Here is a 14,802-nt window from a genome sequence, read left to right as displayed (position 1 = left end):
ATTACTGTATATACTGTACTACTATACTGAAAGTCTTGCCACAGTACAGTAAAATGCATCAGTTTATGATAACTAATGAGTATCATATGAGCAGCTGATTCCTCCTAGCTAAATCCAGAGATTGTCTTATTTTTTAATTTTTAATTTTCTCATTGCCGGCACCAAAAAAATGCCAGAGGAAGTTGCTACAAAATTCCTGTAATGTGTTACCATTCAATTCCGTAAGACTTAAATTTAATATTTCTTTAATATTTTTGTGTATTTCCTGGCTTTACACCTACCTGAGGTGAATCAAATCATGCAAATTCTGTTTTTTTTTCCAGGAAAGGAACAATTCCTTCAGACAGTTCCAGATAAGTTTTTGATTACATATAAGTCTTTAATTTTCTCCTATTGCATCACATTCCAGCATCACTGCAAGCAACTACAGGATCCAGGCGGAAGGGACATGTTCCTCACCCTCAGATGTTGTGCAGTAATTAAACTAGGTTATCTAAACTTTATTATAGAGACTGTAAAAGAGACCAAAGGATCACAATATTACATCAATTTCAAATTCTGAAACATGTAACAACATGCTTCTAAGGAAAAACCCCTCTGTGTTTTTGTTTAGTTCTGATAGGATGCCTTAGGATTCCCTACAATATTAGTGTCATGGTTTTAAACACAACCTAAATTATATCTTCTATTCATTATTTCTGTTTGATTCAATTTGACATTAGTCACCAGGGGTTTCCTTGTGGCAGATTGGAAATGCATGTCCCTTGCAGAGATGCATGTTCTGTGCTCATTTTAAATAGGTGTAGCCATTTATTCAAGTTCCCCTGAACCCCACACTACACAGCCGCAGAGTGTCCCAGTTTTAAAGAGTAGGGTTTGGAGCTGAGGCTCAGGCTGTCAAAGTAGGTTCTTTATTCGACACTTCGGGAGCATGTGAACGCACACGTAGCACAGCGTCTCAGTTCTGCATTGACATTCGTTTGTGGGAATCGTCCCTTTTTCCATGTAAATACAGAGGATTGTTGCCTCTGCTACTGTACATTAAGGAGTGTTCAGGAAGTTCTTTGGTTATTTCAGTCAATCCTTTTAGCACTGGAGGGGGTGTAGGTACTGGGGAGACTAGTGACACAAAGCAGGCCTGTTAAAGAGAGTCAAACACATAAGAAGCATCCCTTTATTAAAACACAAAATGCAAACAGAATCATTGACCCACCCCCATCTCCCCTCAGCTTATCTTACTGTTCCCTTTTAAGATGGCTGCATTAGCAGTACAATTGCAATTATGCGGGACACACGGCCACTTGTAATTGAGGCCTTTGTGCCCCTGACAATTAGATTAGCACCAGATGTGTCACAGTGCCTAACGCACCATGCTCAAGACCCCGGCCCTTTCCCTCTGATGAGATTTTCAGTCAATTACCAGCTGGCACAGTATCTGACTGTGACTATTTACAATCGACGCGGCCTCAGCGATTCCAAACCGCCGTATTTCTGGGGGAGGGCGTGGCTGCCACAGAAAAGGCCGTGGCTCCCACCAACACAATCAACCACCCTGAAGATTCATGAGCGCAGGCCGTGAGCCGGACAATGATGGCTGCCAGAGTACAGTACATTAAACCCTGCAGATCACACACACACACACACACAATTAAAGATCTATTGTGGTGATACAGGCAGCGCAGTCAAAGAGCTCCTTGACAGAGCAGGCTGCTGATTATAGTCACTGTGTGGGAGCTTAGTTTCCACATTCCAGAATCACGGATCTTGTAGCCCAGATACAGAACACCCAACGAGTAGATAGACCTTCTCTCTCTCTCTCTCTCTCTCTGCTCATCGTTCTCTCTGTCTCTCCCCCACACCCGCCCTCTCCTTTAAAATAAGAAAATATTCAGAACAGAACAAAAGGACCCCTTCCTCCAGAAACATATCTGCTTGTCACTGTTAACACAGTATTCTTACAACCTGTAGTCACAAAGTATGAGTGTGTATCTTCCGATTCTGCCCCCCCCTCCCAAAAACACAAAAAACAGATCTATTTTTAAAGCTCATTTCCTTGTATTCACAACAGACTGTGACTTGTCTTGCGATCTTCTCAGGGCACTGGCGCACAGTCCTTGCTGTCACAGATAATGTCTGTTATTTATATGGCTTTCTTTTTTCCCATCGTGGTTATTTATAGCAGTAAAAACCCATTCAGCTCCGATCAGCCTCATAAGGCAGAAGTGCAAAGGAAACGTTTGCCCGTAAGCCTGCGGCGCTACGTCACAAACAGAGTGAACTTGTTTGTTTTGTTTGCATAAATAAATAGCATTAGCTTCCCTTCAAAGGTGTCAGTCTGCTATGTAAAAGTATCGTTATCTTTTCTTTGTAATTACGCTTGTAAATGTTGACTTGATAGTTATCATTCCACAACAGAAAAGAAACAATCAAAAGACCAGGAGGGGGAAAAAGTGATATTCCTCCCTAAACAAATACGTCCTTCAACAGCTGTCAGTCTTTGCCTCTGATCTTGTGCACCACACAAATAAGAGGGTTCCTGCCCTTTAACGCCATTGAAATGTCTTTAGGTGTTTATGCTCCATGGGAACAGATAGAAATATGGAAAAAAGACCATCTCCTGTGAAGATATTAATCTTATATTCGGCATATATTCAAAATAACCTTTTTTTCATTACTTCACGACTCAGTACGTACTCCTGCTTCGTGACTGATCTCCTGATTCATAATTGCTGCATTGCTCTCTGCAGGTACTTGACGGAAACAATAAAAATGTTTGAATAGTTATAAAATTGCTTGATGCATTTTAAAAAGACTTAATTTCATTGTATCATATTGGAAGTAGTGGCTTATCAAAAGTATCTGGAGACTTAATTATTTTTCACTGACTGATAACAGTTTGGACGCCAGCCTTTACTCCCAGTCCGGCGCACGAGCCCTGACTGAGACGCAATTCCACTTTTTTTTTTTTCTTTCATGAACTTGAAATCAATGCAGGACGTGTTCCAGCACAGAAAAGAACGAGATGCCGGAGTAGAGATTAGTGACCTAATTAACAAAAGTTCAAAAGCAACTGCGGTCTCCATTTCGACGTCCCCTCCGCAATTTATAGCTGAACCGGCTCGTAAATTTGAGGAAAGGGTCCATCACTAATCCCACGTCGGCTGGGTTCTTCATTTGCATGTTGCACCAGGCTGAGCCAGTGTCTCTGAACGGCCACAGCACAGGTCAGCATATGTTGGGCTGAGTGTCTCATGTAAAATTAAACAGCTCCCTTACATTCAGGGTGAAAGAGAGAGCGAGAGAGACAGAAGGAAGCTGAGCCCGGGACAGTGAGAGCGCAGTCTGCTGATTTGTCAGTCAAGAGACAGGAGGCAGGCTCATGGGGTCACGGGGGTCAAGGTCTAGGCAGCCACGTCGGATGACCATTGACTGCGGCTCCTGGCCTGACAGATGGAGATTTACAGCTTGTTCAGTGTAGCACTGGCGGGCTAACGGGGGGGGACGCCCATTGTCTCCAGCCTTTGACAAGTGCATTTTGAGATTGATAAGGTGGGGTCTCTCTCTCTCTCCCTGCATCCAGATCGGGTCTTAACACACACACGCACACACACACACACACAAACCCAAGACCCCACCTCCCCAACGGCCACTTCCCCCACTCCAGACAGCCAGCTGCTGCCATCGCCCCCCAAAACGTAAGAATGTGGGCAACCAGTGAAAAGAGGAAGAGGGACGACTAGACGCCTGGGGCCAAAGGTCGGGGGCTGCATGCGCCGGGCACTTTTGTTGCGCTCTCTGCCTCATTCAGCGAGGTCACTTCCCTGCTGTGACACCTTCCATGTGCTGTGTTATAACGCGGGCACCGTACACTAATTAAAACGGCGATCATCACCGGGAGAACAGGGGTGGCACAAAGAGACGAGATGTAATCAGGCCTCATCCCTCATCTGGACCAGCCAATGCGGCACACTTTCCTTTGTCCTGTCCACTTTAGCCTCTACAGTGTTCTAAAATCTGCCACATCTCCTGCACACACCGGCCAATGCATTTATATATAAATAAAGGATTATTCTTCTAATGTGATGCATGTCCAATTTATCTTACTGGCAATTGTTCAACAAGCGGGGCAGTCGTTGCTTTATTGGGAATAATGCTCATGCCTTTGCAATGCTGTTCTCTTTGCCAGCGGGAGCTTTCACACAAAAGTTAAAAGCTGTTAAGTGGATTGTTGTCATCCCCCGGTTTCACAACCATTAAAGTCTTTGTCTGTGTCTGTCTCTAGCTGCAGAACATTTCATTTGTTAGCCTTAGACCACGCGCGGCGCACGTATTTATGTTTGTTTCTCGGTTTTATTAAGAATCTGCGAATATCTTTCCCTCGTGGTTATTCTGTCCGGGTAGCTACAGCGTCCTGCTCCTTGTCGGGCTTGTTTTGTCTAGTTGAGTTCTGGAGAAATGGGTGTTTGTGTTTCCTCCGTGGGGCGGAGGCTCATCTGGCCTGTGTTGAATTTACACAAAGATTTATCTCGCTCCCTGTTTGCATTGCTAGTCGAGTAGGAAGACGTCTTTGGTAGCACTTAGGATCCCTTCCTTCTGCTTAAATAAACCTTCAACAAAACAAATATCGCCACAAGCCCCACTAGCTAAATAGGTGTGCACAGCCCTGAGGCAAAATATACTGCTGCTTCGCGGTTTTAAAATCATTTGTAATATTATTATGATCGTGACAAAGGGTAAATTTACCTCCAGTACGCAGAGGAACCCTCACAGGTATGATTAAGCTGTCCCACTTTCTCCTAAAAAGGTCAGACATCCTTGTATGCAACCTAGAATTTAAACTGTAAGAGGGTTAAGCTTTTTTGTTTAACTGGCTTATTCCAAAAGTCAAAGGCCAGGCCCAGTGGGAGGATACAGCTGTTAGTTCCTCAGTTCCGCAAACCAAACATTTAAACATTTATTTATCTGTCGTTTTTTATTGTCATTCTTTTCAAATAAATGATCCTTTTCAAACATCTCCCAGACAACTCTTTCTATGCTTAAACCTATTTATATAATCATACTACATTAATACTACTACGACTACTACTACTAATACCAGCCCCTAAATGTTTGGACTGCTAACAATGAAAGTTTCAGTCTTCTGGAAAAATAGGCAAGACCTGCCTTGTGCTAATAAATCAGGTCTTGTGTTCAGAAGGGCTGTGATTGTTCTGCATTTCCTCTTCTCAGATCTCTGAAGCAGGGGGAAAACTGGCGATTGTGTTCTTACTGGAATAGTTGCCCATCGTTCTTGGGGGGCTTCTCTTCCAGAGAAAAGCCCACCGTCTACAGAAAGCCAGGGACGGGATCTCGTTACTAAGGCTGATCCTATCACAGCGTTGTCAGGGCTTAATTAGTCACATTAGACCTAATTATACTTGTCCCAGGGGCTGCTCACTCAGGTCTTCACGTACTAGGCGCCCGCAAAGGCCTGAAATGCATTCAAAGTGCAAATCACATTAGGCAAGGTTGGTAACAACTTTACTAGCAAGGCGTGTTGCTTTATGTTTTTGTGCAAAAGCGCAGGCATACTCCTGTTTCTGTGATTATCACAAAATTTGGCCGCACTGTGACGGCACCTGGCAGGGCACAGTGCAGATTTCAAAGGGATGCAACTTTTGGAAACCTCCATCTGAGAAATATCTACTTCTTCCATCACTTCCTGCTGCTTAAATGAAGAGACCGACAGACTGACTGAAAGACAAACTGTTCTGCTTGGTGTGAGAGTGGTAACACAGTGTATAATTAGGCCGTCTCCCCAAAGAGACTGGGATGGCCTAGATTTCCGGGGAGCTACATAATATTTAAATAATTAATTATATAATTTACTATGTACTCTGTTTCTGGGTGTACGTTACATTAGGGTTAACTAGTGACGTTTTCTAAAAGGCACTTGCTTATCAGAAAAGCTAACAGGGGTTAATAGCTTTTCTTTATTTAGACTTGATTAATTGATTCTGCTAATTTCCACCACGTTGCTGTCAAACGAACAACCGGATTACAACCAACCGCCTTGTAAATTAATTATAATGATAATTAAGAACAGATCCAATCTCTCTCTCAGTGGCACCCGCAGACAAGAGTGCCAGTGATTCGCCGGGAAGACTGGCACAGCACCAGGCGGCAGGAGGTGTGATGTGAATTCTGATCGGCACGCTACAGGAACGACGCTGGGACATGAGGAGGGGAAATTATTAAACAGCCTCTCACTCATCTGCCCCGATCTGAGAGCCTGAGCTCTGAAAAGGAGCGAAAACGACACAAACCATGCAAATGACAAGTGATTTAGGGAAAGTGAAGGCCACTCATTAAATTCTAGAGGATATTCACTAATCCTGTTGATTGGTTTGTTTAGCTGTGTTGGTTTATCATCTGTAATCATTGAAATTAAATGAAGAATAATATGTTCTTTGTCTAATTCCAATTAAACCCCTGTGAAATGATAAGGGAGTGGTTTGTTATAGGTTGTGGATTATGTTGGAATGAAAAGTGTTATATTTAATGATTTTATTATTATTATTATTATTATTATTATTATTATTATTATTATTATTATAATTCGCTGTTGGCAAAAGTGTTAGGAGACAAAGGCAACCTCTTAGTGTAACTAACGAGCTTCACATTATATTTTTCTTCAGCTTTTCATTCTAAACCTTAAGCCCCACAGGGGTAACAGGGATAAGTGCAAATGGGCCCAGCCGTCACAAGCTCCTATACAAGAATCTTTGGACACCAACTGAACCAGAGAGGCACGGTGTCCTTCTGTGTTTTCTTGGTAGCTTTCAGCAAGGAAATGGTTAATAAGGAAGGAAGCAGAATTAAAAAACACCATAACCGGGAGTGCTGCATCTGACACACACCTCATGCTCCCTCCGCAGGTATTCAAACCGGAGAGAACATTGCCATGGAAAACACGCAGACGAGCTGTCAAACTGGACTAATAGAAAAACTGGCAAGTCTGGGCATGTTCGGCCTCTTCAAAATACGCCGCCACCACCGCCTCTGTTGCTTCTTAAATTGTGCTTCTGTAGGGACTTCCTACACCTCACAATAAACACTAGGCCCCACCTTCCATGTTCTGGACAGATACAGGCCCAGACGTTCTCACCATTTGACAGGCGCACACCGTCCAGCTGGATAATACAGCGATACATTATTTATTTAAACGGTAACTTATAAAAGGTTTTTCTATAAAGAGTCACACCGACCGTGTTTCCAGGTTCGAGGGCCGGGTGTGGGTGACTGCAGTACAATGGCCTGGCGCAGAGAGAGTCACCACCTCGGGGAGTCCTGCCCCTTTGGTTCGATTGCAAACAGGGAATTCTGCTGGGGAAACAGATTGCCTGCGGCTACCAGTCAACGGCTAATTTCTTTCTGAATCCACGTTTCCTTTGAAAAAATAAAAGGGGGGACAAAAACTAGAAAAGAAAAAGACAAATGGTGCTCATGCACATCTCCAATTCTAATTTCAAGTTCAATGGACGGCAGCTCAGTGCGGTGGAGCTGGACAATGGGCCTGTAATTGCTGTGAAAGGAAGACAGTTTCTGCTTCATTTTATTTGAATTAATGAGTCGGGCACGTGCCGGCTGCAGGGGGACTGACACAGCGTGAAGTGTCTGCCCCGCCCCTCCTCGCTATCACCACAGCTGTTATTGTCGAATCAAACGCCCACCGTCCCCTCTGTCCTGTCCTCTGCACCCCCACCCATCCCCCCCATGCACTCTCCCCTCCAGCCCCCCCACCACTGAAAAGACACACTTAAAAAGATGCAAAGAAGTGCTAACCTCCCTTTCTCTGGCCGTAACCTCCCATCGTTCGCTGCTTTCGGCCTCAACAACGTCCCGCTCGGCCCTCTGTCAGATTAGCTCTGGGGGAAGACTGTTGTCAGGCACACAGACGCTGTGACATAACCTCTTATTCCCGGATGAAGCTGTTTCAAGGCGCTCAGTGTATGTGCCAGATGACTACTTATAAAAAAGAGAAAGGTGTTTTATTGTTTGTTTGTTTATTACACACACTAAGGACAGAGGATTGCTCAACCCAGACTGAGCAAAGTCACTTGAAACATATAACACTTCAGTACAGTATCAGCCTTAGTTTTCCAATTAAAGGCTACTCGAGTCAGTGAGTATTGCACGGAGCACCTCAGTGCACTGAAGGCAAAGCGCTCCTAAGGGGAAAGCCGGTATACCCAATACTTGAGATATTCAATACTTGGGGTGTTTTATGTGACTGGCCACAGGCCTCTAGGGACCTGATACTGTCTGGCAACATTTCTAAGAACATGCTGACGATTCTTTATGTCAGTCATGGCTCAATACTTTACCTCTATGTCCAGCAAAGTATAAAGTGCAGAGCAAATATTGTAAAACAGTTTCTGATGCTGGAAGGGGAAGAGACAGGAAGCTTGCACCTGGAGTGTCTATGCTGGGGGGGGGGGTCAGCATAGTAACATCTTTAGGCACGTTTGAGCGTCTGTCTTCTAAGGCATTTGTGACTCCAGAGAAGGCACAGTTAGACTTGTTTTCTGACTTTCACGCTTTACTCCATGCAAGAAAACGTGTGTACAAACTGCCATAGCGGAACATCATGACTGGATTAAAACACAGCCCGTGTCTCTCTCCGCACACTTCCCACAGCCCTGCAGAGAGAGGATTAGGAAACAGTTCTTGGGTTGGATCTCTTTTTTTTTTCTTGGTGGGCCCTTCACATTTGCTGCACACTAAACCTCTGCGCATGGTGTTGTAAGAAGGCAGCTCTGTGTTGCTCTGCATCAGTGGACGGGGCCCGGAATGGCTCTGAGCTCCAGTCTGCACACGCAGGGACCACTCAGGCATTACGGCTGCCCCACACCTCACAGCAGCAGCAAAACGGGGGAAGACACGCTTCGGCCCAGTGAAATAAAGGAGCGGCATCCTGTTTGCTGTAATCTGTGTAACTGAGAGCAGTTCTCTGTCTCTTGGCGTTGGAGATTGACCTGTGACCCGCATCCCGCTCCCATTGCAAGAACGCAGCTGCTCTTCTGAGGTGCCATGTGATCCAGAGGTGTCTGCTGCCACCTAGCAAGCATTTGCATAGTTGTCGCCACCAAACTGATAGGCGATAAAGGGCTGCAGCAACTTGTGTCACCTCTGCAGATCACCAGTGGGACACCCTGGTCCTGGAGCCGCACTCCTGAAGGGCTTACTGGCATCTTTAAATCATCACCTGCACTTGACTGGCAGTCCCTGCTTAAATTATCCAATCTAGACAGTGATTGAATCAATTACCTAATTGAGAGCTCTGGAGCAATGAGAATGATATGGTACATGGAATGATAAAAGCATGGGGACAATATAGTAAAATGGTAAAATAATAAAGTTATTTAATAAAGTTTAGGTCTCAGATTGTCTAACAAACCTATGATCTTTGCCTGGTTTCTGGAGGAGCTATCTGACCAGTCTCCAGAGCTTCTTTCAGAGCTCCAAAAAGCAATTATTTTTTCAATTCCCAAAAGTGTCTATAAAAATTGGCAGTCAATTGATAAATACCAGGATTTGTCTAAAGCTAAGGAGTGGACTGCAGCATCTAACTCCTCCACAGTTAAATGATCGTCACACAATTTCCAAAAGTCTTCATTAATATGAGGAATATGTTCCTTAACCATGTTAAAACAAAAAAATGGTCTGAATTTGAGTGTAAAGCTTGCTATAAAAGTAAAAAAGTAAATACTTCCTTAGATATGACTACACTCTTGGCCATTAACTAGTAACACCTTAATCTCATTTTGGTCTTTTTCCAGTCTACAAAAATAAGACTAATTCCTTTCTTCCTCAGTCCATTTGGCTCTAGATCTAATAAATGCTCCATTTGCTTTATTGAGGTAAATATAATCTAATTTGAGTTGTAGTGTCATTAAATTGTTTTTCATTGTCAGAGTGTTGCATTATGAATGCAAGTGTGTATATCTTTCAACAGTTTTGCTAAATCGATTTGGGATTTTGTAATTATTTGCCAAATGAGATTGTAAAGTCCCATATCCTATATTTGAAGAACTCCCACTTATACATTTTTGAGGAGATATCTGCATTGTATCTCTGTTAAAATGTTCTTTACACCTTGGCAGAATATGTCCAAATTCAGAAGATGAGAATACAATTTCCAATAACCTTCGTTAAGTATGCAGCTATCAGTGGGCTTCAAAGTAAAACAAAAGTGATCTGTTAGTGGTGCATTGGACACCTGGAGCCGAGGTGCCAGGAGCCGCTGGTGACGCCGCAGCTCTCACTCCAGCCACGGATTCTGTGTGACTGAAGTGGAGGATCTTGCTCCACTGCCAGCCAGCAGGGCTGTCACTGGAGCTGGGTTTGCCAGCCGCAGCTCAGATGATTAGGCAGGGGTTATTGCCCATGGAAGCCCAGATCCTGGAGTGGGCACTCCGGAAGCCTTCTCTCTCAACCTTCAGCTGTGTCATGTATATTTAATTATAAAAATTAAACTTTTCCTTTTTTTTTAAATACAATCAAAAAGGAAATTCCTTTGCACTTCTCCCCCTCATTCTCAAGCTTCAATTACATTTTGCTTTATTGGTATGACAACAGTATTGCCAAGGCATTACATCAATTATAATAGATAATATTTCAACAATAAATAATGCATGTTACCTGTAGAGGGCATTGCTGCATAGTTTGCCTAGGTAATTATAGGCTGGGTCACCAGTAGGAGGCATGATGCCCACATTGCACATTCGCTCTGATAAATTAGGAAATCTCAGCTTCTGTGATTTCTTGTTCTGCCTGAAGGAGGCACTGCTGTCTGGACAGTTGCTGTATAATTCAAAGGGAATGTTCAAAGATGGAATCTTTCTGGGGAATTAACAGGAATATATGGGAATTAACTGAAAAAATGTTGGGGGTTATTTGCATAGGCTATATTTACCATGTCATATGCAGACAGAAACAAACGTTTTACCTTATTATGAGCAGGCATAATTGCAAACTCTTCTAACAGAAATAGAGTTGAACTTTAATTAAATTACTTGACTCTTTACATGGGGTTGTTTCATTGAACAACAAAATAGCTGGAATATTGAATAATTTATTCCCTATGATCCCCCACCAAGACATTTTACATGATGACATGTAGTCTGTCTGGAGACTCAAGCTTAGCCTCTGGCTTGGGTGTCTTCCTCTATGGCATGAATATCTCTCTGGACCTCCTCAATGTTCACTGCTTGGACACCTGTCTCAAGCTTAGCCTCTTGTTTATTTTTTTCCTCTCAGCTCCCCATGTCCTCTCCCTGGACCTCTGTGATGTCCACCTCTTGGACGTCAGACTCGGATGCCTCATCTTCAATGTCACAATCCAACCTTGTTGAGGATGGCTCGGTGTCAGGCTCAAAGAGCCTCAAGTTTGCCCCGGATGGCCACCAGTTTTTAGACCCTTGTATTGGTCAGCCTGTTGTGCGTCTTTGTGCAAGTGTTCCCAAACAGGGACCAATTGCACTCGGAGGTGGCTGATGTTGGTGGGATCTTGGGGATGATGGAGGCAACGGGTGATAGGGCCTCAGATCGACAACGTCCCTTCTACGAGGTGGCTGACAAGATATGTTGGCATGACTGCCATATTCCATCTCCATCCCAAAGCCCTTGCTTGGAAGTGTACTTCACCAGACTGCCAAGAACCTTGCCTTCACTACCATGTCTTGCCACCTTGGCCTGGATGATGACACCGTAAGCCTTGTTCATCTCTGCACCAGACAGGATGCTCTTGCCAGCATACTTGGGGTCCAGCATGTACGCTGCGGCATATATTGGCTTCAGGCAGATGTCTTCAGTCTTTTTGATGCATTTCAGAACTGCACTTTCCTCTGCTTGGAGCAGCAGTGAAGTGGGCAGCGCAGTACAGATTTCTTCTCTTACATCTGCAAACAGAGTCCGAACATCAGACAGGATGGCATCGTCTCCTTCAATCCGTGTTATGCCTACTGCTATAGGTTTCAGGAGTTTCAGGCTGCTTACCACTCTCTCCCAAAATATGTCATACAGGAGGATCCTCTTGATGGGGCTGTAAATATCTGCAGACTGTGATATGGCCATCTTTTGGAGAGACTCCTTCCCCTCCAGGAGACTGTCGAACATGAGGACAACACCACCCCTTCGGGTGTTGCTGGGCAGCTTCAGTGTGGTGCTCTTATTCTTCTCACTTTGCTTGGTGAGGTAGATTGCTGCTGTAACTTGATGGCCCTTCACATACTTAACCAGTTCCTTGGCTGTCTTGTAGAGTGTATCCATTGTTTTCAGTGCCATGATGTCCCTGAGGAGCAGGTCCAATGCATGAGCAGCGCACCCAATGGGTGTTATGTGAGGGTAGGTCTCCTCCACTTTAGACCAAGCAACCATCATGTTCACAGCATTATCTGTCACCAGTGCAAAGACCTTCTGTGGTCCAAGGTCATAGATGACATCTGCAATGTTGTCCCTTGTGTCGGTGCTCTTGTAAAATACTGGTTGAGGGGTGGAGATGATGTAGTTAATAATTCCTTGACCACATACATTTGACCACCCGTCAAAGATTATTGCAATGCAGTCTGCTTTCTCTATGGTTTGCTTGACCTTCACTTGAACTCTGTTGAACTGTGCATCCAGCAAATTAGTAGATAAAGCATGTCTGGTGGGAGGGGTGTATGCTGGGTGAAGAACATTCAGAAATCTCTTCCAATACACATTTCTTGTGAGCATTAGAGGTGAGCCAGTTGCACACAGCTCGAGCAAGACATTCATTAGCAATTTTCGAGAGTCAAAAAATTATCTGATTCCAGGAGGACCACAAGCAGTTGCTGTCGATAAGGTGCCTGATTCATCATTTTGACTTCGAACAGAAGCAGAGGGACTCTTTTCTGGGGTTGCTTGTTGTGAGTTCTGAGGGAACTTGGTCAGATGGTTCTGCATCTTTGTGGCATTCTTGACATATGACTTGACACAGTATTTGCAAATGTACACAGCTTTTCCTTCTACATTGGCTGTGGTGAAATTTCTCCACACATCAGATAAGTCACGTGGCATTGTTCTGAAAATCTGATAATAAAAAGTTAGTAAACAAACAAATGCAATGGCATGCAGATAAATAGCTAAGCTGTTGGATTAAACAACTCCTTTGTAAAAAATGTTTTACAATGAAAAATGAATGGAAATAGATTAACACTCCTCAATTAGCATGCTCAATCAAGCTACAACACACATGGCAGCAACAACTAGCTAGCATAAAGTATTACGTTAGAAACTTTATAAACACACTTTTCTTTAGACTACTATTATTTGATACTTTACTGAAATATCATATGTCATATAAAATATATTCACCCGAGTCATGTAATCAAACCTTACCTGAAAGCATGCAGTCCTTGGCTCAGACAGTGCAGTAGTGTGGGCTCAATAGCACTGCATTAGTGCAAGACTCTGAGAATCAGCAGTACATGTGATGGAAGAGGCACTGTACATGCAAAGGGTTGCAATTCTACTGCATTACCATTTAATGTGGATATTTTAAGGAAAACATGCCACAAGACTTAGAATTGCCTTATTATGTTTATTTCCCACCACCAAAGCTCACTATTATAAGATAACATTTTCTGGGGGAAATTCCCGGGCTTAACTTTCCATGGAAAGTTTCTGACCCTTTGCAATCCTAGGTGGAACCACCTGTTGCAGCCATCACACGTCATCTGAAACATACAAAGGAGAGTAGAGTGTGTAGAAAAACAAATGTACACATTTTAATTTAAAAATCATTACAACCATGAGCTGAGCTTCACAGCAGAGCTATTGATCAGTGTGAGGGGGAGGAAAGAGACGGTTATTAAAGTACACTGATACCCTGCCTGATTGATTGATTCAGAGAGAGGGACAGAAAGAGACACAGGCACACTCACTCACTGTTGCCACTCGGGGTTGTTGTCCAGCACTTCTCCAACCTGTGAGGATCAGGTGAGATGACATTATTTTAAATAGTTACATACTTAATTCACCATAAAAAGTACTTTCTCTGGGACAATCCATGAATTACTTACTGATTTTTACGTGTTTAAATGGCTATTGGTGAATGTCTGTTGAATATCTGAATGTAAAACCAATTTTACCTCCGTGGCAAGATCGTGTTAGGTAAGGGACTGAAGTGCGGACGCCGTGTTTTATATCAAAGCTGATTACCTCTGTTATAATGTGTGGGGTTGTGGGATTGACTAGTTTATAAAAGTAATAGTAGCACTAAGGATCCCCTTTTCAAATACTCTAGTTTCTCTTCTCCAAATGCCACTCTGGTGTCTTCAGGGCCTCTTGGCGTTGGAGATTGACCTGTGACCCGCATCCCGCACCCATTGCAAGAACGCAGCTGATCTTCTGAGGTGCCATGTGATCCAGAGGCGTCTGCTGCCACCTAGCGAGTGTTTGCATAGTTGCCACCACCAAACCGAAATGTTATAAAGGTCTGCAGCAACTTGTCACCTCTGCAGATCATCAGTGGGACACCCTGGTCCTGGAGCCGCACTCCTGAAGGGCTTACTGGCATCTTTAAATCCTCACCTGCACAGGACTGGCAGTCCCTGCTTAAACTATCCAATTTAGCCAGTGATTGAATCAATTACCTTATTGAGAGCTCTGGAGCATGGTAGAAGGATGGGGACAATACAGTAAAATGGTTAAAAAAAAAAAAAAAGGTATTAAAAAGTGGGAAAACCATAGTAATATCATGGTAAAAATGTGGTAAAGTATCGTATACACACAGAC

Source organism: Amia ocellicauda, chromosome 4 (assembly GCF_036373705.1).
Source record: "Amia ocellicauda isolate fAmiCal2 chromosome 4, fAmiCal2.hap1, whole genome shotgun sequence".
Classification (NCBI taxonomy): domain Eukaryota; kingdom Metazoa; phylum Chordata; class Actinopteri; order Amiiformes; family Amiidae; genus Amia; species Amia ocellicauda.
The sequence above is the reverse complement of the archived record's forward strand: the minus strand, read 5'-3'. Positions refer to the sequence as shown.